The sequence below is a fragment of the Rousettus aegyptiacus genome, unplaced genomic scaffold (genome assembly GCF_014176215.1).
Source record: "Rousettus aegyptiacus isolate mRouAeg1 unplaced genomic scaffold, mRouAeg1.p scaffold_m13_p_10, whole genome shotgun sequence".
Classification (NCBI taxonomy): domain Eukaryota; kingdom Metazoa; phylum Chordata; class Mammalia; order Chiroptera; family Pteropodidae; genus Rousettus; species Rousettus aegyptiacus.
The window spans coordinates 9,901,848-9,928,936 of NW_023416285.1; positions in this window are offsets into that span (position 1 = coordinate 9,901,848).

Consider the following 27,089-nt stretch of genomic DNA (forward strand, 5'->3'; position numbering starts at 1 on the left):
CTTAATTAATATTACAATTTTTAAACTTGTATTAACAGATGCGAATGGACCAATTTCTCATCGATGTGTCAGGGGAGTTTTGCAAATGCACAGGAACAGCTTCTTCCATTTCTATCCTCCAAAAAATCATCTCTTCATAAGCCTGGGAAAGGGGAAAACTAGGCTAACTGCAGTGCTGTATAGAGAAAGACGATTTATTTCTTGAGTTATAAGACTTAGCTTCTGACCATGAATTCCATTTCTGATGTTGCCTATTTATATGATGCAGAATAAATTACTTAACCTTCCTGGGTCTCTCCTTCTCTATTTAAAAAATAACATAAGAAGGACCAGACATTCAGAACTTAAAGAACTGCCGAGTTAAGAGGATTTAAAATAGGATCACACATTGAAGAATCTCATCAGATAATTATAGTAATAGCAACAGCAATAGTAAGATCCAAGTTAATGTATTAATAGTATTATTACTGTGAGGCTTCAAGCAAAGCGCCCATCTGAGGAATGACTGAAAAGGCACCCTGCCATGTGGACCACAACATAGGGATTCTTTTCACATCAGATGGGCATGTGATGTATACTGGATATATCTCTGAGGCGCATGTATCATACAGAAATCACATGAAGAAAGATTTTTTTTTTCCAAAACATAACTTTGTTCTTCACATTCCAAGTAAAACCTTTTCTCTCTGGAGGGCGTGCCCGCTGCAGGGTTGACAATCACTGTCAGCCTAAATACTGCTACTGATGGAGAATGTTGTGTCACGGTTGAAAGGTAGTATTCTACGAGTTGCCTAAGGATTCCGTGGTGTAGATAGGAGTAATGAGCTTCATGGAGAAGGTACGATTGCCACAGGGAGTTCATTCACTCACTGATTGTTTAAAAATCAAATTTAAGTGGGCAGCCTATATTTTTCTTTGCTAAATCTGGCTGCCCTAGGATTAAGAGAAAGAAGATAAATATTATCCTACCAGACTTAAACCAGTATTCTTGGCTTCTCTCGGGACTTTGTAATGCATCTTGACATCATGGATTATGGAGCTATTACCTATTACCAAGCACAGCTGAAAGGAGCTGTGCGTGTCATTACAGAGGCTCATGTATGTCACGTGTCCGCCCCCCTCCCACTGCAACACTGAGCAAACTTCTCTTGGGTTGGTCCTAGTGCTATCACTATAACACACCTCACTCCATTATAAGTATCAGGGACATTTTCAAAGCAATGAGAGAAGACCTGCAAATAAGATCTTTATCCTTCACTCATAATTCTATCCCTCTCACCTAGCAGACATATAGCAGGTATGTGTTGAATGAGTGATTAAACTATATGCTTCTAGTGTACCAACCAGGAAAATGGTGAAAGCAGAACATTTTAAAGCAAAGGAGGCACAATTATCACTAGATAGCTCTTTTCAGTTGCAATACAACTCGCCACAATTATTTTTAGTAATTTAAGATTCTTGTGACCCATAAAAGTGTACTTTTCTTAGAAGAGTTTACTAGTTTAGATTGGACTAAATACCTAAAAACATACAAGTAAGTAATAATAAATACATTATTATACATGAATTATAGTCTTGGTCTTGAATCTCCAACCATTCGAGTAGCATTAACTCAAAGACTAGTTTCCCCAAATCTTCCTTTCCCTTAAAAGCCAAACCCATTTCCTTGTACCTCTACACTGTTTTGACCCTCTCTCAAGCAAGTGGATCATTTTGATCTTGTCAAGAGCTTGCTATGCCCCACACACCAGGTCAAACCACGCTGGCAGAACACTGGTCCAGAAAGCCTACATTAATCCTATGTATATGGACCCGCCAATTTCTAATGTTCACTGATGAAAAGCAAACAACACGAGTGACCAGGCTATTTTCTTAGCTGTCAGACTTTCCCCACATTAGTAAAGTCCACTGTGCCTAGCAGCCAGATGTGGTCAAGGTGCCTCATTATAGAAAAACCATCACTGCTTGATTGGTCTAGTGTCACACTGACAATTTTTATTCCCTTCTCTTATTTCTACAACTAAACTTGTCATGAATTATAAAGCTTTGTTTTCTCCATTATTTTTTCTTCCACTTCCTCTAGCCTTAAATTCATTGGCCAATAAACATAAAGGCTGCAGTCTTAGCCTGATGCCTGGATTATCTACTTCCATCATTAGCAATACCACTTATCAACCAACTGTCCCATGATTCACACACCACAATATGTTACAATTTGTTAGCCAGATACATTGTCTTTGAATATAATATTAGTTTTGGAAATGATAACACTACTGTATGCTGATCATTATCTTGCTCCGTGGATAAGGTCAGAGAATATTTAGAGAAGTATTTGTAAATCCTGCAAATGTGCAAATGTGCAAATCATATTCTGAAGATCTGGGGTTCAAATTTCTAAAAAATATTGTAATTTAATTGTAGTTAGAAAAATAAACTTATAAAAATACTTTAAAACAAAGGGGACACATATTGTCACTAGGTAACTTTGTTCAGTGGCACTACAGCTCACCACAGGAAATGCTATATACTGAACACATATCCAAAGCGTAAAATAAATAAGTACTATACTGAACATACACATCTGAGCTGAAAAACAGATTGAGCGCTGCATAAAACCTGTGAAACAAGCAATGTTATGTTGTTCTTGCTATGAGAATGACAATTGCTTTTATTTCTTGGTGTATGCTACTGACAATAACTTCACAATTTCTAACAGTGACACTATAAGTATTGTTAAAGGTGGTAGAGGGGTCACATAAAGAAACAACAATATATCTAAAAAAGTTTTCCAATTCAAATGCACAAACTTATTTACTTCAGGAAATCTGTTAGTAGCTGAGTCACATGTTTCCAGAGATTTTAAAATGATTGTTTCAAATTGTCATCTATAAGCTTGGACTGAGTTGAATTCTTCTTTTATTCCCTTTAGCTATGACTACAGGGCACTGCACACAGTAGGCATTTAATTATTTATTGACTTGATCACACTAAGGCTGTTTTCTTAGTTTAACCACAGGCTGTGAAAGAACTAAGAACTCTCAATCATATTTTATTGTATTACTTTGCTTGGGCTGTCGCAACAAAATACCACAGATTGAGTGGCTTAAACAACAGAAATTTATTGCCTCACAGTTCTGGAGGCTGATGTTTTATAAGCCAAGTGTCAGCCAGGCTGGTTCTTCCCATGATGAAAGAATCTGTTCCGAGTCGCTCCTCTTGGCTCACAGGTGGACATCTTTTCCCTATTTCTCTTCACATCATTTTGGTCCACGTGTGTCTGTCTCCATTTATGCTTTTTATAAGGATACCAATCCTATTAGACTAAGGCCTCATGAATCCAAACGGCCTCATCTACTTTTATTACCTCTGTAAAGATTTCATCTTCAAATATGGTAACATTTTGAGGCAGTGGGGTTTAGGACCTCAATATATAAATTTTAAAGGTCACAGTTAAACCCATAACAATCTGACCTCTGACTTATCCAAAACTCAGGTCCATCTCACGTGCAAAATATATTCGTTTCATCCTAACATCTCAAATTCTTAACCTATTTCGGCATCAACTCTAAGTCCAAAATCATATCCAAATATCGACTAATTCAGTTATGAGTGAGACTCAGGGTTGATTCATTCTGGGGCAAAATTGCTCTCCATGTGTGAATCCATGAAACCAAACAAGTTATGTGCTTCCAAAATACAATGGTGGAACAAGAATAGGACAGACTTTCTACTCCAAAAGAATATTAGGAGAAAAGGGGTCACAGACCCTTTTGTAAGCCTGAAACCTGGTAGGGCAAATTCCATTAGATTTTAAGGCTTGAAAATAATTATTTTTTGATCGATGCTCTCTTCTGTGGCAACTCACCCTCCTCAGGCTCCACCCTCCGAAACCACAGAGATGGCTCTGCCCTCTGGAATCCAGGAGGACATGGTTCTGAATCCCTGGGTCTCTGCTCGCTGGGTCTATGGTGGCAGTGGTAGTTCTGCTGGCCTCTGCACCCGTGGCATTGCCCTCAAAGCCATTCTTCCTTCATTACCTCCCATCTCTGTCCCTTTGAATCCAGGCTGACAATTTTTCTGCTGGTATAAATTTCTCAGAATCCTTTTCTGGCCTCATGTGTAATTCACAGAAGCCCAAGCCAACAGGAAAGACGTCCTTCACAGACATTTCCTGGATAAATGCATCTCTATTCCTGGCTTCTCCTGAGATGGTTGATTAGATCCATGAGTCACACACCTAATCTTTTAGCAAAAGTTGTCCAGCCACACATTTGGCCTTATTTCAAGAACACACTATTTGGATCGGTTGAGAATCTTCCAAATCATCAAGTGCTTATTCCTCTTTGCTTAACACTTATTCTTCAATTTATCTCTCTCCTCTGGTGTTTTACTATAAGCAGCAAGAAGAAACCAGGCTGTGCCTTCAACACTTTGCTTAGCAATCTCCTCAGCTAAATATCTAAATCCATCACTCACAAGCTCTATTTTTCACAAAGCACTACAACACATTGGGCCTAGTTGTCTGCCAGTGTTCTTCCTTGTGGGAGCTTTCAAATTTGTTTTTAATGTATTTTAATCTTCTCTTTTCCCTTGAGGCTCTGTGAGGCCAATGGACTATTCTACTACGGGAGTCTAAGGAAAAGAGTCACAAAGGAGGACTTCACAGACTTCTGTGGGGGCTGAGGAGAGGGACTCCACTGTCAAATTCCCATACATATCTACGGGGGACGGGTAATGCCCCCTGACTTATCTTTGCCAGCTAGACTCGGTCTTAAGGCACAAGGGAATCGACCAGAATGATGTTCAGGTCAGTCCAGCTCTCTTCGTGTTGGAGTAGCCTGAAGATACAGTCATTACTTTTCCCAGAATCACCCCTACTTGATCATGGAATACAAAATCAAAATGAGGAGTAATTTCCAACCTCCCCACCCCACCCCCACCCCTACGCACAATGCACAGTGGATGTGCATTTCTGTGGACAGCTGCAGGGCACAGCCCAGCTGCCTTTGAATTCCTCGGTCCACCTGTGGAGCGGGCTTCTTAGTAAGAAACCTATAACAAAAAATGAATTTGCTCAGTAGAGCACTATTTCTTGATTTTCTAAAGTTGCTGCTTTATGTGGAGTTTCTTGAGAAAAACAGCTAGAAACTGTTGCACACACCTGGTATTTACGCCTGTCCTCAAATTGTTAGATGACATTTTTCTCTGCATTAATTGAACATGGGCAGGTTAAGCATTAGGCTTTCTCTAGCAGTTGGTTTAAAAATAAATTGGTGCATTAAAATAGCTTAGCACTGTGGTCTTCAGCACAAAGAAGTAAACTTTGTTGTATAGTCAGAAATTTGTTTTCTAGCATAGTGGGGAAAAAAGAAGCACCTGCATAAATATTGAACTAGGAGATGGAGACATTGAAGGTATGGTTGGCATATGTCCCTAGACAAAGTGTGCCTCGCTCACCAAGCATCCCTCTAAGCCCTCCAATACATCCTACAGGCGAAGGGGTGGAAAATACCTATTTGCCTATTTTGAAAGTGACAGGACATGAAATATGGCAATACTTACACTAGCTGCATTAAATTTGAAAGAGACATACTATATGCTACACTTACACAATAAATGTAAAAGTCATAAACTGTCAACATAAAAAAATAAAAACAAAATATATGTCATATTTTTCCATAACTAAGATATCCCCGAATAATCCTTTTTTCAAATATTTTTTGTTTCTTTGTCTATTTTTTTGCCTTTGCAGCTATAGGTATCAGACATTGGAACTTTACATTTAGAAGCAATTAATTGACCTGGAGTTCTATGCGGTTTCTCTTGCGATCTTCCTCATAATTCATATAAATGACAAATATTAATTATCAGCATAAAAACATTGTATTCTTTGAATAGGTCCTGTGTGGTAGGAAAGTGTCATTGTAGTCATTACTTTATAAAATAGCAGACTAAGCTACAAGTATTTTCACTTCTTTATATTAATTTAACACCTATTTCTCGACAAGATAATATATGGCAAAAATTATTGATGAGAGTGTGAGTGAGATACACGAAGATTCTGGCTTCAGTATCCATTCCATTTATGCAATGGAAACCTAATTAAGGGGGACAAAATCTGCCTAAATATACAGCCTAGAATGGACACTCCCTCTGATCTCTGCAATTGCATAAACAAGGAACTAGAATCTATTCCATTGCCAATTAGAATAACAGGTGAGTTATAAATCTTCCCCAGAGAGGTAACATAAAGTCTTATCAATTAAACACATTTCCTCAACAGCCTTCTACTTGACCGCCCTTCTGCCTGGATGGTCCACCCTAACATCTGACTCCTCTGATCATTCAACTTCAACACAAACACCACTCCTTAAGAGAAGTCTTGTCTGCATTTTCAGAGGCCTATGGTGTTTGCCGCAGTATTGTTTCAATAGTCAACAACAATGATGAGAGAAACAGATAGACAGATGAGAGGGAGAGGAAGAAATATCCAAAACATCCAATAATAGTTTGTTAAATGAATTATAGTATAGCCATGTGATTGTATATTATGCATTTACTAAACTCATGTTTTAGAAAAATATTTAATAATCTCCATAAAGGGTTATGATGCACTATTTATGTACAAAGCAAATTACAAACAATATACAGTATGATATCAATTTTAAAATTTGATGTTATGTCATTCTGTCTGCATATGATATAAATATATTCATGAACAAAGGAAAAAAAAACATTAAAAGACCATTTAACAATATGGAGAGAGCTGTTTTACAGTTCTCCGTATTTTAAAAATTATTTCTATGTACCCATAACACTTCTTGATTGGAAAGAAAAGGACATGTGAGCAATGTCAGGAACAGGGTTTTCTGGCTGTTAAAGTATCCTGTTTCTCAATCTTGACAATACTGTTTTTTGTTTTTTTTTTAATCATTGCTTTTCACTTAGCTGTTCTGTTGTCACAGAGATGCCCTTCAGTTGCTGTGGTAACAAATGAATAATAATCCACACTTGTGTAGCACTTCACCACTCACACATTCTTTTCTCATGCAGCACCTCATTTATGATCAACAAAAACTCAGAAAAGGTTCCAAGGGAGGCAGACCTAGCAACCTCCCCAGTTTACAGATGAGAAATTAGAGACAGAAAGAGGTTAACTAAATTGCCTGTGATCACGCTGCTAATAACTTAAAGAGCTGGTAGTAAATCTAAACTCTCCTGGATTCTTAATCCATTTCAAAGTAGATCTCATTCATCTATGTATCTATCTTTCTATATATTTATATACTTCAAAGAAAAGCCTTTACAAATCCCACTATATAATAAAGTGGAGTGGTCAGTTTTCATCAGAGGTGAGGGACTCAAGGTTCAATGGGTTCGTCCGTTTGTTCGCCAGTTGTGGGATTTCTAAAATCTGGAGTATTTTGCAAACCATTGTCCCATCTTTGAGGGCCCATACTTATCACCCCTCTCATGGAAGCAGAGAGGAAGGTAGCTTCAGCGGCTTTATACTCAAACACTGCTCTTCTAAACTGAATGAAGATGTGTGTGTGTGTGTGTGCGCGCGCACGTCCGTGCGTACACTTATTTGTGTGTTTCTCTTTATGCTCTCAAGTGCCTGAGAAATATGAACTCTCACTAAGGGCTAGAGTAATTGTATTACATATCCCATGATCCACAGAAACTGAGAATCAGTGGATGGATGAGGCAGTCTAGATCAGGGCCGTAAAATAGAGCAGCAGCTAGCCACACGTAGCTATTTAAGTCTAAATTAATTTTAAATCAGTACAATTAAAAGCAGACTTCCTCAGTCACATGAGCCACATTTCAGGTACTCAACAGCCACATGTACCTAGTGGATATTATATTGTATAGTTCATATAAATAATATTACTATTATTATTGAACAAATTCTGTTTAATGGTACTAAGATACCATAGCTAAGGTGTTAGGGCTAGATATATCTGTACAATTTCAGTTTCGTAGTGGCCTCCTGATGCCTCAGCATGTCATCTATAAAGGAAAGGTTGATGATATCTATTAAGAAGGGTAGTTGTAGGGATTAAATGAGATACCTGCAATGAATCTAACCAAGATAAATTGGTGAAAGTCCAAACCGGAAATGAGAGCCTTTTTCCCATCATGCTGCTCAACTATACCACCAATTCTGCCTTTCATAATAATCCCTATATTATTTTGAGCCAATATCTCGGCTTGCATCATTCTGGCTACCAAAAAACAATAAGCAACCAGTTTTCATACTTATGATTGATTCACTTTCAGGATTTAAAATTTTGGCCTAGATTTTGGTCTCATAGCAATGCTCCGATTTTACATATAATTAATTATTCTCCAGGTGCTACAACTAAAGCGTAAACTTTCTTACTGGTAAAATCCTCTTGAGGAGAGTGTGTGGTATAGTGTGTCCACGATTTTTCTATCCTCAAGTACCTCCAGAGACAGAAACAGTGGAGGAGATTATTTTAGAAGAAAAAGAACACATATTTCGCATCCAAATGTTACTGTCATTTTTCCTTGGCCGTTATACTTCCATTACAGAAGGTATCTGAGTCTAGGTTCTATTACAAGTTTTCAAAGCCAGCACAGAGTTCTGTGCCTCCTGTGAGATCCCTCCCCTCCCCTCCTCTCAGATCCTGCTTTCTGGTCATTGCAGGGGGTCCTCTGCAACTGCCTGTCTTCAAAAACTATACAGCTGAAAAGCAACACAGCAATCTCTATAGTCACATTTCTAGAGTCCCTAAACTCTAGAAGCCGTAAATCAACTTCTCCCCAAAACTTTCACATTTCCTCTGGCCCTTTGGCAGAATAAGGGCCCCAATTTTCATAAGTCTATAGATATTCAACTAGCACCCACCAAATCTTCTGGAACACATCTCTCAGAGCTCTCCACCCCTCCCAAGAGGTAAGTTGCCATGTCATTTTCACTACCCTTATGACCGACTGCATGTGAAAGGGAAGCTCCACCTCCTTTTCCTCTACATCAAAAATTCTTTACCTCTCCGACTGCTTATAATTTCAAACATATAAACTACCTTCATAAAGCCTGGCAGTGAGAAATAGGGGCCAATTACATCTGGACCATTTTAACTGTGTCAAGAAGCAAGAGCAGAGACGTGTCTACAACCTTGCTATTACTCTTTGTGTTCAACTAGCAGGCCTTCGCTGGGATTCAGAGATGAAATTTAGAGACTAACAAAAATACCCCATTTGACATCCAGAAAGAGGCTTTCTAAATGCCACAATTGAAATGTAGTCCACCCTCTGAACATGGTAGTGACTATTGCCTTCAAAATTGTCAGGAAATATTTCATTGGCAGCATCATTGGTAAAGAAATCTCTGGACTATGATGTATATATGGAATTACTGTGATGTAAAATCTATATGGATAGATGCAATTTCCAAATTTTGTGGTTGAATGTCCAAAAAAGCCTTGTGAAGCCTTTCTTGATTGCTTAAGACAGAATCAACTTGAAAGAAGATGAGAGTCTGGGATGTACCACTAAACATCATCACCTTTCCAATTATCTGACTGAAAAACCTTGCTGTGACATCGTGCCATGGAGAGACTCGCTGATGCCCCAGCTATGTGACCTCACACAATCTTGTATCCTCCCCCTGCCTCTAAAAAATGACTGACGTGGGCAAGAGCTCTCTGACAAACTCATTCAAAGCATCAAGCATAACACACAGGTGGTTTGTTCAAATATATGGGATTACTGGCAAAGAAGAGATAAAGGTCACAAAAAAAATAATAACTGTTTCATTTATGTGAAGTCTAATATTTCAGCCAGTACCCAGCTAAATGCAACCAGTTTTGGCCAGCTATGATAGATGGTCATTTAATAACTCCTCATGAAATATGGCTATTTTCATTGTCATATAAATAGAAAACACTCATTAATATTCATGGAATTATTAATAACGGAATTCTGTAGGTGAGAAATACTGCTGGGTACTTCACTCTTGCAAAGGCCAATCATTTCCTGTTGATCTTGCTAACCTATAAACTTATTCCTACAGGACTCTAATTTTGAATAGCTGAGTTACTAATGTGTTCTTTTCTAAAATCTTTGATCTAGAGTTAGTATTATTTTCAGACATCTTAAAATGTGCAATAGCATTCAAAGAAAATACAGATCACGTTCAGCCTAAACACAGAATGACTTATTTGGGTGGCAGAAGAAGCATCCCTAGAGAAAACCATTATTAATAATTGTAATTAATTTTGGTGTGGCAATATCCACAAAGATACGCAACACTGAGCTCACTAATTTCTTTCCAGATAATTCTTTCTGACAAATAATTTATTTTGTTTCCTGAGATATGTTAATGAGCTAAATAAAGTGTCCTAGATAGATTTCCTGACTTATATAGAAAATTAAAAATGGCTGCGCCAAACTAATCCCCGTGTTTACATTCATAGCCTTTTAATCGCTAATCAGTTCTATAACATTCAGTTATTACTTTTAAAAGGTTTCTTTCTGTGTGTTTAAAAATGTCTTAATTGATCTAAATAGCTGTTTAAAACATTGGCTTCTAATTGGACCTAGTGTTTATTTAATATTTATCTGCCTCCAGTTTTTCAGAGGAGGGGACATTTGGTGCTTCATCTTGAAGGATGGATACCATTAAAGGAGTCAGAAAACATGTGACCAAATCTAACTTCCTCTACTAACTAGAGACATGGCTTTGAATAAATTAATGTGACCTCAAAAACCCTCATGTGACTTCTATAAAATAATTATCCTTGTCCTAACTATTTATAAGACTTCTGTGAGGAGAAAGTGTGTTTACAAATGTAAAACATTATGCAAAATATATTCAGAAAAGTATCGTTATTTTTCTAATATACAACCCAGGAAGGCATCACACTTAAAAAAAAATTATTCCTATCCCATGACTGTAATAAGTTGGCAGCAGGCCCTTTCATTGCACACAGTGCTGGGCAAAACAGTGATTGCTGTTTGATAATGAATGATGTCTACCAATTTTGCAGATTCAGTAACATTAGTATTGGTTGACTCAAATGCATATTTATATGTGTTGCGTAGATCTCAAGATGTTTTCTAAATAGTCCATTTATCTGGGTTTCTTTAATACTAGACATGAGCTACGCTTTGACTAAGCAAAATTATTATCTGGATGTTATTGGAATTATTTTCCTTATTCTTCTATTTCCACTTGATTTGGAAATAACTCTTTCCTTTGGATTTCTTTTCTTAACTCCTTAGTTTCTTGAGGATTGCAAAATCAAAATCTTTCCAAAATCACCCACTGTGCTGGAAGCATTGTCTATTTCAATACTCAAAGTCAGAGGACAAGGTCATTTACATGTCATATTCAGTCTGAACATGGATTCTCTTGAAATCTATACAGTTTTCATTCCCTTGATGACACTTGAATCATATCTAAAATTTCAACTTCCTTTCATGCTTTAGTGTCATGTTCTTATTTCATTTGTGAATATAAACACTATTTCTCAGCAGCAAACTAAATATTTTTAATGTTTTATGTAAAAGTTTATTTACTCTTTCAGAAAATTATAATTGACAGTCAATGTATGTTTGAATCTTTCTATTCTTTCATTATATTGGACAGAGAAATTAACCTTGTAAAGACATATCTGGAAACAACATGGAAGGATAATTCTCAATAAACTCTCAATCTCACTGGTCAAAATAATTCCTTGCTTGGGTACTGACCTTTCTAACATTATCCATTGTTTCCCAAGACTTTTTGAGTGATTATACCATTTAGACATGGATCTCTAGTTTGTTATGAGATAACTTTTAAATAAGTAAATAAGATATCATATGCATTACAAGTGTCAAGTCAAACAGTAGAATGCAATTAATGTAAAGAGAGTCACTAATGAAGAAATGCTAAACGATATCAGAAAAAAATTAATCAAATGAAGTCATCTCTAGTATACAAATGAACACAGCTCCAATAACTGTCCACCTGTCAGTACCTATGTAGTCTAAGATGTTATTCTATTCTATATTTGTACCCATTCTATATTCTCAAAACATAAAAAAAATCCATAATAATACCAATTTGTAATTGGTAGCAGTATTCCAGGAAAGCTACCATCTTCTTTTACCTTCTCTGAAGCCAAGGATCTACTTAATTTAATGGCTTAAATTGAGTCCATGTGATGTAACCAAACTTTTCTGCCCACTTTCATGACCCCCTAGAAACCACCTCTAGAACACTAATAATGACTCTGGTTGCCCACTATTATCCCTTTCTTTCAGAAACTATGCACGAACTGATTTTCAAACTGTACTACACAATTTTATGAATATGCACAAAGTTTGTAGTTGTCTGGTTGATGATCAGGAAAATTCAAGTCATAATAGTAACTTTGCATTTTGATATAGTCAGCCTATGGCAAATAATGGTAATGATAGGTAAATGGTATATATTTTTAAGTCATATTGGGGGGTCAAGACGAATGTCTCCATGTATCAGAACCAGAACACAAGACATGTTGTGGGACTAAAGCACACATTTGGTGGGCTCTATATCCACAAGCAAGAAGAAAGTGATAACTAACAGTGCCCTACATGAGCAGAGGGCCCGATTCAGGTTCATTGCTCAAAACCAGAGACTGCAGTAGGGTTTATGAAATATGAATAAAGAAATCACTTCCCTCGATTGTTGGCCATAGGTAGCAAGCTAGAGTCACACAAAGGAAGAAAAATTTAGACATTTCTACCCACATGATGTCTTCAATATCACTTTGAGGCAGGACATCTGATCCAACATTACAGACCTTATAAAACCAGAAGCTAGTCTCTAAGGGGACTCCCATTTCTGCGTTCTCTGACTTATGCCCTTGATTACTCCTCATTTACTGAATAGGTCTGACTTCTTTAACCAATGAGATAGTGTGGAAAGGACCACTCATAATTTCCTAGGCTAAGTCACACAAAACACACGACTTCCATCTTGCTCTCTTAGATCTCTCCCTCTGGGGAAGCCAGTGGTACTGTTTGAGGATTCCAAGTATCCCAGAGGAGAGATCTGTATATTGAGAAATAAACACCTTGTACTAATGGCAATCTGAGCATGCTATCTTGAGAGGGGAGCCTACAGTTCCAGCCAAGCCTTCAGATGAGGACAGCTCTAGTTGATACTTGAATACAAGCTCTTGGAAGATCCTAAGCAAGAACCACTCCGCTAATCTGCTCCTATGTTTTGGAACCACAGAAACTATGAGATAATAAATGTTTATTGTTTTAAGTTTCTATCCTTTTGATGATTTCATAAGGAAATCTATCATTAGGAAAACAGAAGAAAATCAATTAGTGGATTATAGATGTACTTTAGTGAAACTCATTTTTTAGAACATACTGATGTATGTTCTAAAATTAAGGAAAATTATCCATATAAAGAAAAATACCTTATTAAAGGAAAACAAATAGAAATAAAACAATAGGTAGACAAGGAAAATAACTAGTTTGCTTAAAAATGTTAAATACAGTCAAGAATTATATTTTTTTCATGCAACATTAATAGAACACAGTTATAAAATAAATTAGAAAATAACATTCATTTAATAAAAAGGTATAAGCTGTACACCTAATATTTCCACATACTTTTCTATGCACTGAGAATAAAACAGTGAAAAATACAACCATCCTGGAGCTAATACGCTCATAGAAGAAATCGGTCAATAAATAAATTATAGGAGATAGTGTTAGTCACATGAAGGAAATATTTTTAAAAATGTGTCAAGTATACTGGAGGTTGAAATTTTAGATGGGGATGCTGATGAAGTTCTCCATGAAGAGGTTACACTGGAGTAGACAGTTGAATGAAGTGTGTGATCAGCTATGCAGGAAAAATAACAGCAGGTGCAAAGGCCATGAATTATGTGCAGAGTTAGTGTGCGCAGGAACAGGGAGGAAGGAAGCCTATACGATTGCTGTGTAGTGAGAAAAGAGAGAGTGGTAGAAAGGAATTTAGATAGAGAGCCAAGGGTAAAATAATTTAGGGGCTTATAAACTATAGTACACACTTCGGATTACACTACTCTGTTTGATGAGAAGTAACTGGAAGGTTTGGGGGAGGTTGTAATTTGATTTATGCTTGAATTATTCTGGTTGCTCTGTGGAAAAAGACTTTGAACAAAGTCAAGGAAAAACTGGCAGCAAAGACATTACTTAGGAAATATTTTCAATAGTCAAGATGAGAGAAATTATTGGCTTTGATAAGGGTGATATGAATTGAGGTGGTAAGAAGTGACCAGATTTGAGATATCCGTAGGAGATAACCTTGAAAGCATGTCTCCACAGGCCAGATGTGGAATATGAGAAAAAGAGTAGTTACAGATGATACCAATGTATGGCACCTCAGAAATGAGAAAAATATTGATGTACTGTATTAAGATAAGAGATTACTGGGTCAGGAAGAAATTTAGAGATTTGATTTCTGGGACATGTTAATTTTGAGATGACCTAGACGTCCAAGTAGAGGAGTTGAATAAGCTTCTGCATATAGGTGTGTGGCATCTATGACAATGGCTAGAGCTGCTGGCCCAAATTCAGTAACCATCCACATAGACATGAAATAGGACAAGAACACCTAAAGATTAAGAGTGGGTAAAGAAGAAACAGTATGCAATGACTGAGCCTTGGGGCACACCGCTGTTTAGAGTGTAAGAATAAAAGTAAGAGGTAGCAAAGGAGACAGCGAAAAGACAGGAACACCACAAAGAGAAGGTAAGTAAAGAAGGTACGTCCGGGAAGAAGTGATGAATTAGGATAAATGCTCCTGAATGGTAAAGGAAGGCAAGGAGTGAGAACTGATCATTATGGCAACATGGGTGGCTTGAGAGGAAACACTGAGAAGTCCACAGGCATCAGAAATCTAGAAACAATAAACGCTTGACTTCCAAAAGTTTAACTTTGATCCCAGGCAAATTTTCAGAATGAATTATTAAACATACAGATGGTCCTGAAATATTGAGAAAAGTAAACGTGATTATTGGGATTCGACATGCCATTACTGAGAAAAGGATGTTGTGGTCAGAGGCAGTATGGTATAGCAAGACATGGGGTGCGACCTAAATATATCATTTACTTTTCTGGTGATTAAAGGTCCAGGGAGGATGGAAGAGGCAGAAGGACCCAGAGAAGTCACCAGGGTCTGCTCATGAAGAGCCTTTGTAAGTCATGAAAAGGATTTGGATTTTGTTTTGAATGGGATGCCGAGACACTGGTGGACTTTGATCAAAAGAATAACATAACATTTATTGTATTTTACAAGGATCAACCTGTATTCCATATAGAGAATAGCCTTTGGGGGCTAAGTTGTACGACAAGAAGGCAATTATGAAGCTACGACATTAGTTCTGGAGAGACGACATCATCATGAACAGGTGTGGTAGCAGTGGAAATGATGAGAAATGACTGGACTCTCAATATATTTTGAGGGTAAAACCAACAGTAAAACAATTCAAAGCAAAGAAAAATCTTAAATGTTGTCTTCTCCTGATATTCCACCATTATTACAGTCTTTATTAAAACAATGCGGTAATAGATTCACATTTGTTTCACAACCCGGTATATTATTTCAGGATTCCATTCTGGTACTTCCATTTGGAAGTCCTCATAAAATCATCTCCCTGAATGTACAAAGTGAAAAAAGCCCAACATGCTTTTTGCAAAAATTCAGTCAAGTCAATGTCTAGCTGATGGAGATAATTCAAAATCTGCAAAATGTAGACCTTTGTTTTGAGGGCTTTTATGTGCTTTCCAGCTATATATCTCTCTACTTTTGACCTCATCCATGCTAGGCTCTGATTGTACTTAAGAATTTAGTGGAAAAGTGAAAATCAGTCAGTTCTCCGTCAGGATTTTGGCAACAAGACTCAGACAGTAGGTTTGTACACATGTTACGCCAACACTGACATTTAATTCTAGAGACACTGGGATTAGCAAGGGTCTTCCCTGGGACCCAGCTGTATTTATTGTCTACATTTAATGAAGTGGTCTGTCTTTTCTTTCAGACCCCTGGCTCATTTATAGACTTCATCCCTGATTTTCGGAGATTTCTACAACCAAGAGCTCGATTCTTTTTCAGAGAATCTTGCTGCTTACATACTATCTATCTTCAGGGATTTGCTTTCCAGTAGTGGCCCCTTTTCAACTTGATTCAATAAGGACAAGGATATTTTCTTCAGGCTGCATTCAAACTCACCTTTTTTTTCTTTCTTTTTTTTCTGCAGCTGTAAGAACTTCCAGCTCCTTCGAGACTTTTAAGAGCAGATTGAAAATGCTCTTATTTGTCTAGGCTTAGCTGTTGGCTAATATGCCAAGAGTATTTTATATTGTATTTTCATCATAGCCCTTTGAAATGCTTTGCATAAAAGACCCTTTATAAGTGTCTCTGCTATTCCCCTCTTGCCTATAGAACTGAGATCTGTGCTGGGGAGAAGGACCATTTATTTCACCTCCTCCTGCTATCACCCCCCTCCTTTGACTAGTTTTCCATTGTTGGTAACAAGCCACTTGATTTAAGGAGACTTGCCAGCAGCAGTCTCCCTTAACTCTTTCACCACTGCCTCCTGCCAGCTCTCTGGGTTTCAGGAAGAGCTAGACAAGATACATTGACTACTTGGTTATAAAAGTGCCATGAGTATAGTCATTCAGTACATAATTCTAACTTTCATCTATGTTAAGATAGATATAATTAAAAGGCAGTGTCACATTCAAAGAGGCATGGGCTTCCTTGGGACAAAAATAAATAAATAAATTCTAAAACATGATTGAAATGGCTCATCGTATCATCATGAGGCTCATATAGGGAGTATTACACGATGACAGGAAAAAAAAGATGGAAGAAAAAAATGTTTATTAGGTTTCTATATGGTTTCAGGCTTTTATGTACAATACATAATTTAATCTTCAAAATAAACTCTAAAATCAATATTACTGGTTTTACTTTGTAGATGAGATGATAAAACCTAATGGAGTTTAGTAATTTGCTTCCAAATTACAATAATTGGCAAAGCCAATGTCTCAATAATTTTCTTTTTGACTCCAAACCCATGGTCTTGATACTACTAAGTTGCTTCCCATAAATAAGAAGCAGTGAACTTCCTCAACAACTTTACTGTCCAATACACAGATAGTAGAACACGGTGGCTAAGAACGAGGACTTTCCAGTTAAACTCTCTAAGTTCAATTCCAGATTCCACCACTAGCTACTTGATCTCCACTCAGAAACGATTTTGCTGAATTTCCCCATAAGTTGTTTTAGTTTTCTATCGCTATGTAACACCTTACCAAACTTCAGGGATTAGAACAACACACATTTGTTATCTCACAGTTTATATGGGTCAGGACTCAGGCATGGCTTAGCTAGTCCTCAACTCAGTGATTCACAAGGTTGCTGTCAGGTCTGCAGGCTCATCTGAAGGATGACTAGGGAAAGACCTGCTTCTATGCTCACTCGAGTTGTTAACAACATTCAGTTCCTTGGAGCTGTAGGACTGAAGATTTCCATTTCTCTGCTGACTGTTGGCCAGAGGCCACTCTCATCTCCTAGAAGCCACCTGCAGCTTCTTGCACGTGGGACTCCCCAATGTGCAGTTCGACCTCTTCAAAGCCAGGAAGAGAGAGAGGGAGGCTCTAGTGAGCAGGTGCTATGACCTAATGCAGGATAATCATGTCCGTGTAATTTCGTACATCCCATTATGTTTGCCATATCCCATGGGTTCCATCCACACCCTGGAGGAGGTGGACCACACAAGGGCGTGCAGTCCATAAGGCAGGGATCACAGGGACCGCCTAAACAGACTTTCAGCCACTTAAGTAAAAAGGAATTAATAATTCACTCAATTGTTGGGACATTTATTGTAGCATCATCTGACTCACAGTATGTGCTCGGTAAACATCGGCTATTTTTATGTTAATTTTAAAAAGTGTAAGAAAAAACAGAAGTGCCATGAGACATAAACGAAGCATCACCTCTTCATTGCAAAGATCAAAATATAACAAAGCCCTGCCTTCACACCATTGCCTCCTCCTCAAGCCACTGACTTAGTTCTTTATCACCAGCTTCCTTGAAAGAGCGTCTTATGTTCATTGATACCATCTCTTCTTATTTAACTCAACAAGTTCCAGTACCATTTCTTCACCCCTCGACCAGGGGCACTAATAAAAGCTAAAATGCCAAATCCAACAGTCTCCATTTCACTCAATTTATCGAATAATTAACTGCTCATCTCTGAGTATTGTTTACCAGTCACTCCCTGTCCCATGGCCATGCTTTATTTGTTTTATTGAATTCTTCTCAGTATGCCTCTTGGGTTTCTACTGTCTATTTTCTGTCCTCCATATTAGAATTTGCATTCCATATCATCAAGGATCTTATTTATTTTTTCAATCACAGTTGACATTCAATATTATATTATGTTAGTTATATCTAACATAGTGGTTAGATATTTATATAACTTACAAAGTGATCCCTTTGATAAGTCTAGTACCAACCTGGCACTATACATAGTTATTACAACATTTTTGACAATATTGCCTTCACTATACTTTATCTTCCATTGAATTCATCAGCTGAGATTCTGTTTACCAAAGGAAGAAAAGAAGGAAGAAAGAACCTAGGGTAATATTTCAATATTTCAGCAAGAAAAAAAAATGGGCAAAATACAGGAAGGTACTGTTTTTAAGATGCTATCACATGATATTCATATGGCAGAGTTTTTTGTCTGTTCATTTGTTTGCCTTTGTCATCCAACTACCAGTATGTATAACACCATTTCTCCTAAAACTTTTATTTTGTTTGTTGAAGAACTGGAAGCTAAATTACTATCAAATCTACACATGTTTTAAAAATTGGTTCTTAGGCTCAAGGGTTAGATTAGGTTCATTTACTTCCAAATAAACTTCATTGGTTGGTATAGCAAAGGCTATCTAACAATAACTTTTCTTTGCTCCCTGATATGGCCTAACCTTCCTTGCAGTTGCTTTGGGGCCATGTGACCAACTCTAGCCAAAGAGCCAAAAAAAAAAAAAAAAAAAAGAGTGAGCAGAATCAACAAGTGTCACTTTAAGGCTGTGGCATTTAAGAACTTGTACACTAGCTGCCTCTGCCCACTGCATAGCCAGCCCTGAGTTCTCATATTCCAGAAGGTACAGCTACAGGCTTGTGCAGCTTCTATAGGCTTTAGTCTCTGAGTTATTATGCATGGCAGATTCCACTTTCTACTCCAACTTCCACCCTAAGAAAAGGCTCATTTTAGACATACAATATAAATAAAGAATATGCTTTTTGTTGCTGCTAAAACATCAAGATTCATAGACTTATTTGTTCCTACAGCATAATTTGTCTTGACTAATATATGTATTCATGGGAAAGTCTAACTTTCTTTTTTCTGTGGCTGGAGAAGCTCTGACTATTTTGGACCAAAATAATGGAGAGATCCATTGTCAGTGAGCAAGCTTCAAAAACATGACCAGAATTTTTTTTCTTACTGTTATTTTCTGTTAAACTTTAGAAGTAAAGTTTCTGAAAGTATAAATGTAAAGAAATCCTTGTTAATCAAATGTATTGAAAAGGCATACGGTGACTAGATGCATAACACAGTTTTGAAATACAAACATACAAAGAGTATAAAATCTAAAAAAGTATATGGTCACATAGGAAACAGAGTCCTTTTTTCTTGAATTCAGAAATTCCCTAAACCTAAATGACTTCAAATTCAATGCCTTGTTAAGTTTCTGCCGTAATGTCAATAGAAAAACAAAACAAAAAACAAAGAATCACAATATCAAAAAAAGGTAACTATATAATAGATATGTTAGTTAACCTGATTGTGGTAGTTACCTTAAAATGCATAGGTATACTACACTATCACACTCTATACCCTAAATATATAATTTTATTCATCAATTACACCCCAATAAAACCGGGGGAGTGGCGAGAAAAAGAAATTACCAGGTTTTCGATTACGATAGTATTTCAGAATCTTGAAAATATAAAATGCATCTAAGCCCTAAAAGAAGATACTTTCCAGATATTTCTATGGAGACTCTGGAAAAGGTCAAGTACAAAGAAAAGCAACAAATAATTCTGATATGGCTGTAACAACTGGGATTGATAAGAAATGAAATAATCTCATGGAGAATGCATGTATTTGGACCCAGAAGATCTTATTTTGAATTTCAGCTTTGCCACAAATTGTCTGTAATGCACTGGGAAAGTTATGCAAACCTTTTAGAGAAACAAATGAAAAAGAATCCTCAGAGGTTTGCAGTCAGTCACGGACTGTTTTGTGCCCTGCAGTATTCTAGGTATTGGAGATGAAACACCAGATAAGACAAAAGGGTCCCTCGAGGAACTTAAATGTAAATAGAAGCTGCTGGTATAGGAATGTGAATTTCAATGTTCCAAACTTTCCAATGAGTACAGACCCCTTCCTTGGGAGAACAGAGTTAATAACCCCACTCTGGGAGTAAGTGTGAAAGAGGTGAACGATGAAGAACGTGTCTTCTGAGGAAAATAATTTCCTTTGAATACAATGGTTGATCCTATTTACGTGAGTTGGACAATCTCACTTTATTAATGTCTTTATTCATTTCTTCAATAAATATTTCTTGAGTAAATGCTTTGTGCTTAGCACTGTGGTAGAAACTGGTGATTTTGCTTCTTGTTCTTATCTGATATAGTCGAATATCTAGAAGTGTATGGGATAATGTAATCGGATAACTGTGTAAATAAAGTTAATCACCGAAGAAGAAAAACATTTAAGCATTCTGATGTTAAGGACATGAGGTGGTTAGTGGAGAAGATTTCACAAATCTTATAATAAAGTTATTTATAAAAATGTAGATGTTTCTCAGATTGATGTCAACTTCTGGCTAGCAACTTTAGTGGAGGGAGAGAGGAAGATCTTTCAGTACAAGGAGATATTATGTGCAAATATGCAGAGACATATTTGGAGAATTACATGTAGTTAGGTTTTTATTATTATATTTTTTTATGGAGTATAAAGTACAGTGGGTAAATGATTTGTTGGAACTCAGTCATTAATTTGTCAGGGTTTAAAAAATGTCCTTAAAATAGTTAACCTAAAAAATGTTAGCAAAGGAAGGAAGAAATGTCTTTCCTTTCACATTCTTATTTAAAATTCAATTTTAAAATTGGTTCTAGGTTATATTTAGACATTTTAGGGTAATGGAGAGAGAGGCCTTATCATCTCAGCACATCGGCATGCACCAGTTTGTACTTTTTAAAGTAATTACGGGAAAATGTGTGTATTTATAGTTGACTTTGACTTTCTTACAGTTATTTAATAAGGCAGGCTCGCAATCCTGCTCTCATGATCTAAGAACCTGTAATCTCTCTGGGGTCTAATTATCTCCCGATAACCTACCCCTTGACGACATCCGTATTGCTATTATAAAACATGTTTATTTTGGGAAAGAACATATATTTTGTATTGTAATAGCATTAAACTGTCAGACCTGAGTGTTAACAGCAATTTGCCCGAAGAGCTTTCAGAAAAGATTAGCTCAGGCATTATACATGGCTTATCAGATGATCTTAGAGGATCAAAAGTCATTTTTATAACAATTACTTTTTTTTTTTTGGAAAAGGAAAGTTGGCAGTACTAAAACCTTTAGTTTTAATATCCACAAATAAGGCTCTCTACAATTTTACTGAAGGATGCAACCTGTAAGGATGATACACAAGTCAAGTGGCATGAAAAGAGAGAAGAGATCATGTCCAAAGTACTACTGGAGAACTCTGAGTGTGGTTCTAGAGTCAGAAGCTCCTTGATTCAAGTCCCAGCTCTAGCCTCAATACCAATGTGAGTCTATGAAACTTAGCATCTTATTTTTCTCAGTCGATCCGGGGTGGGGCAGTAATAACAGTATCTAACATACATTATCATATGAGGAATGAAAATAGGTGTTGATTAAAATGTTTATCAGAATGATAAGAACATACCTATTTAAAAAGTTATAATTTTTATTGTTCTCATGATTATTCAGTATTCAACAAATATGCATTCTCCTGTTTTGTACTATTCACAGCTATGAAATAGTTGTGCAATGGTGAACAGAAGGAACACGCTTTTTTCATAAGGCAAATAATAAATATAATTATATTTCATTATTAATAGTGTAAAGCATTATATCTTTAAATATTTAATAAAAAAAAAATGGTTCTCCAAGACTGCCATTTGGGGTTGGAATAGAAGAGACTCTCAGTGCGTCCCCAAACCCAGTATCCTATTGAAATAGGTAACGGCCAGAGCCTCTCTAAAATGAAAGAATGAAGACAAAGACAAGTGGTGTACTGGTCATTTCGACATATGTCATACAATCACTATTTCTTTGGAGCTACTTTGAAGCAGGTATTCAGTAATTTTTACTCAAGCGCCTGCTCAGTGCCAGTTACTCTAGGGATAAAGAAGTCAATATGAACTCTATTCTGGTGGGAAGGATATAGAAAATAAATGACAATAAGATAAACAGTGTATCAGAAGGTGGTGGGTCTTACAGAGAAACATGAAGTGGGAAAGATGGATAGGGTGTGTACAGTGGGCACTGTCTTTTAAAGGAGGATCAAGAGAAGTTTCAATATGCAGAAGCATGCAGGAGGGGAAGAGATGCCTCAGCTGAAGAAACAGAGGCTAAGAAAAAAGGTTTTATTTATTTATATACTTGTATGTTTATTTATGTCCTTTCTTTGTTTGAAAATTGGTTTAAAAACTGATGCTAAATACAGCCAGAGAAGATAATAAGGGAGGATGAAAATCCAGGCAAATCCAGGGAAAATAATGCAGAGAAATAAAACAAAACAAAACAAGATTTGGGTTTACGTACAAAATTTACTTTCCAAATACAAAATATTATCTTTGAGCTTTCTACTAGCCAAAGTAAAGAGAAATTAATCAATTACAAAATTCAACTAAATCCCTAACACAACTCAACTGATAATACAGGAGGAGCTGAATTAGTGCTGGTCCTGAGATCACAGAGGAAAGTTTGAATAAGGCACTCAACAGTGTCATTACAGTAAATACAGCAGTGCATTTCCTAGTGTCATTTGTTATAACGTCCCTCCAATGTAAACACAAGCCACATGCCAAAGTGCAATTGTGTTCATAGTATTCCACAAAAGCAAAAAATGGTGAAGTCCGCTTCTCTCTGAAGATCTGGCTGAGATCCAGCAGAGATTGTAGATTATCTCAACGAATGGTAAAAAGTACTTTCTTCGAAAAATTACATTTGACTCCACTAAAAAAAAAGAAAAAAATGCCCTACCGTGTCTCATTAATGCTCCTATTCTGTGAGGAATGTTATGATATAACTTCATAAAATCTGGAGAGCATAACAAAGATGTTTTCTAAAATGTGGACTACTACATTGAGACAGAGAGATTAACCAACTTACAAATGACTACAGAGTGAGGACATGGGAAAGGCAGGGTTTAAACCCTGATATGTCTGACTGTTCTGTTTACTTTCCGTTTAAATGTACTTCCCCATCTTTATTTAAAATTATGTTTGAATGGTATTTATTTTTATTATATCAGCTATAGATGCACCTGGAATAAAAAAATAGACAATAAATACAATAAATAATAAATGAAATAATAACACAATATAAACTAACAAATCAATAAAAATAAATAGGAAGAAAAATTAAAAGAGATGATTCTACATCAAGATTACATGTTACAATTCAATAAGAATCCTTTTTTTTTTTAATCTGTTAGTTAAAATAATTTTAAACTTACTTAGAATACTCCATATCTGAAACTAGCCAACATAAGTATGAAAGAAAAAAGTGTGAGGGAGCATATGCTAAATAACTTACTCAAAAGTCATCAGGATCAAACCACAGTGGAATTGGTACAAAAGGAAACAAATAGGTCAGTGGAAGAGAAGAGAGTCTAAGAATAGAAATATAGGTACGAACTTAATAAAGGCCACCTAATAACATTTTGAGTCAATGAGAAAATAGTGCTTTACTAAATAAATGCTTTAGAATGTTGTGATATACATTAGTAGAAAAAGGAAAAATCCTTACTTCATACTACATACAAGTTAGAAATGTGTTAGGGACTCTTTTTTTTTTTTTTTTTTGGTGAGAAAAACAATGTTTCAGAAATCCTGCTGACTTCAGGTCTACTAAGAAGTCTCATTGCCTTGCTGTATCCGACCAAATGAAGTATGCAACTGGACAGAGAGGCCTACCCTCCAACAATTTTAAATCAGAATCTCCACACTCTACTGCTCTCTTAAAGGCCCATGAACATGAATAATAGTGTACTGTGGATGCAGAGAATTCTAAGAGACCTCGCCTAGGGCAAGGGGTCCCTCCTTAGAATCACTGGGTGGTATTAGTTCAGACTTTTATTCAATGTTTCAAATAATTACTTGTTCACAGCAATCTTAAGAGACTTATTCCACTGTTGAGAAACTCTAATAGGTAGATATACTTTTTTATATGGGCCCCTAAGACTTTTATCCATTGTTTCAGAAATGTTAATAGGTTAAAATTGTGTCTGGCCTATGATCTCCTTTCTGTCTTCAAAAGTCTATGCTTATTTTTAGGTACTTTCAAAGAGATATGGCATTGTGTTCGTGAATTATTCGAGATATGGCATCCATACTGATCGTTGCAAATGGAGCTTAAAAATTCTAGTCAAAGTATAAATGTTTCCACATTTCTGTTCATTGCCTGGAGATAACATCACAATTTGAGATCTGAATTTTCTTTTAATCTCATTTTCTAAAAACAAGGAAGTTTCATTAATTTAGCAACTCATCACATCACATCCTCAAAGGTTTAATGTGATTTTTAAGTTTCATCAATCTCATATACCAGTCAAATAATTTTCATGGAAAGTCTATTCAATTTACTTTATATTCAAAATACAAATATATGGTTTTGTTGCTATATTTTCCTATTCTTGTTTAAGAAGAAGACATTAATCTTTTACTTACACTGCTATTTATGCTATTCATTTGGGTATTTTCTTATACATCCTTGTTAAGTAATACATTCACTGCGCCATACTGTCAGCACTAATTAAGTTTAGTTCACTATGTTGGAGACCCCTGGCTTCTCTGGCTTCCCATGATGATAGTGAGAAGAGCTGGTGTGAATTTTTTCAATTTCCTATGACCTTTTATATAACCTCTGACTATCACGTCATCATGTTATCTTTTCACTTTACCTAAATTTCTAGGAAAAAGTCTTTGCTTAGAGCAAAGTTAATATTTATTTTGGTCATAAATATATGTTTTTGTTGTTGTTTTTGTTGATGTTATTGCTGTATGTGTGTCAGTGTTAAGGCAGAAAAATAGATAGTCACAGAATCCTGTACGCTGACTATCACAACTGCTTTAACTTCATTTATATCATAGAATAAAATCACAGGGTTAAATAAAATAGGTTTTCTTTTTAAATAATTTGGCAAAATATACACTTTTAAAATGCACGATGATTTGAATAACCAACGAACTAGTATTGCTGTCTCTATCTGCCTCTGATACAACTAAGTTCCTTTTGGAAAGTTACAGTCGTATATCAGAAATATTACCTTTTATTGAGCACCTAATATACTAACACTGCCAAGGAACTTTATATGCATTTCGTCACTCAGAGCAACCTGACAAGTTAGGAAACATTATGCCAATTTTACAAATGAGAAAACTGAGATCCCCAAGAGGTTATGTAACTTAAGATAATATAACTTGATTTTGCCTACAACAGAATTTGAAATTCATTTAGTAGGACTGCAAAATGTATCCTCTCTCCATGGCACACAAATGCTCATAAAGTAGATATCAATCTTATTTCTGAGCACATTCTGCTTTTATGAGAAAGTTTGGCCTTTATGTTGCTTTTTCTGGAAGGAATATTCTCATCTCCTTCGCTACTTGCTTGATATTCTATTGAGAATAGTAAACCAGACCCTTTGACTTTGGACATAATAACTGCATATTATTCCCATGATCCACTAATTTCAATAGGGTGTGGAATAGGTTTTTAAACTTTCCACATAAATCATTCTATCCCGGCACATACCTCCTGCCTAAACTGATCGGACAGGCTCTTTCCAGCAAGATTGCTATGACAACATTTTCTCTATGGCCTGTGGTTTCCAACTTATTTGACGCGTTTTCTTTAATTTGATTAGAATGTCTTGGCATCTACGCTGGCTTGTTGGGACTGACACTGTTTCCTCCGTGGACTGCTTTTCTTCTGCACAACTGCAACTTGCTGTCTATTTAAGAGCTCTTAACCCGAGCCCAGGGTCACGCAAGTTTAGATCACTTAGACGAATGACACACTCACATACTCCCTCCATCTGACAACGCTGGCTGTAACTGAATTCATCAGTCCCGATCATTGAAATGTTTTACCGCTTCACAAAAATAACAGTAGAAAATCAGCTCTATTACTGAACGCCGTATTTTTTTTTTCCATTTCACATACATGGGCTGAGTATTTACTGAGTGCTAGATACCATGTTAGAATGGCAGCATACAAAGGCATGGTCTTGTCCTCAAGAAACTGAATTCTAGTGAAGGAGACAAGTAAATTCATACAGAGCTATAACGAATACTAAATGCCAAAGTAGCTTCCCAAACATTAGTCTCCCCAGGTTTCCTTGTACCTCTTTGCCCACTCACTCCTTCTCAGTTTCCTTTACTGGCTCTTCCCCTTTTATCTTTCCTGAAACTTCTACTATGTTTTCAGCCAGCTTCTCTCCTCACCCTTCACACTCTCTTTGAGCGCTCCTTCTCACTCTGTAGGGATGAATTCCAAGTGATGTATTTTTGGTGCCTCCACCTCGATGTCCCATTGACCCCTTACACTGAACAAGGCAAAAATGAAGCTCATCACCCTTCCACAAAACCCTCTCCCCAGCAACACGCCCTATTTCATGACATCTCTCATGGTTTCATCCCACTTACTACCTGATATTATCATCTAACTTTGCGGCCAACTCAGAAACCATCCATGATGCTTTCTTGTCCAAAGCTACCAATATTCGATCACCAGATTCTGACGAC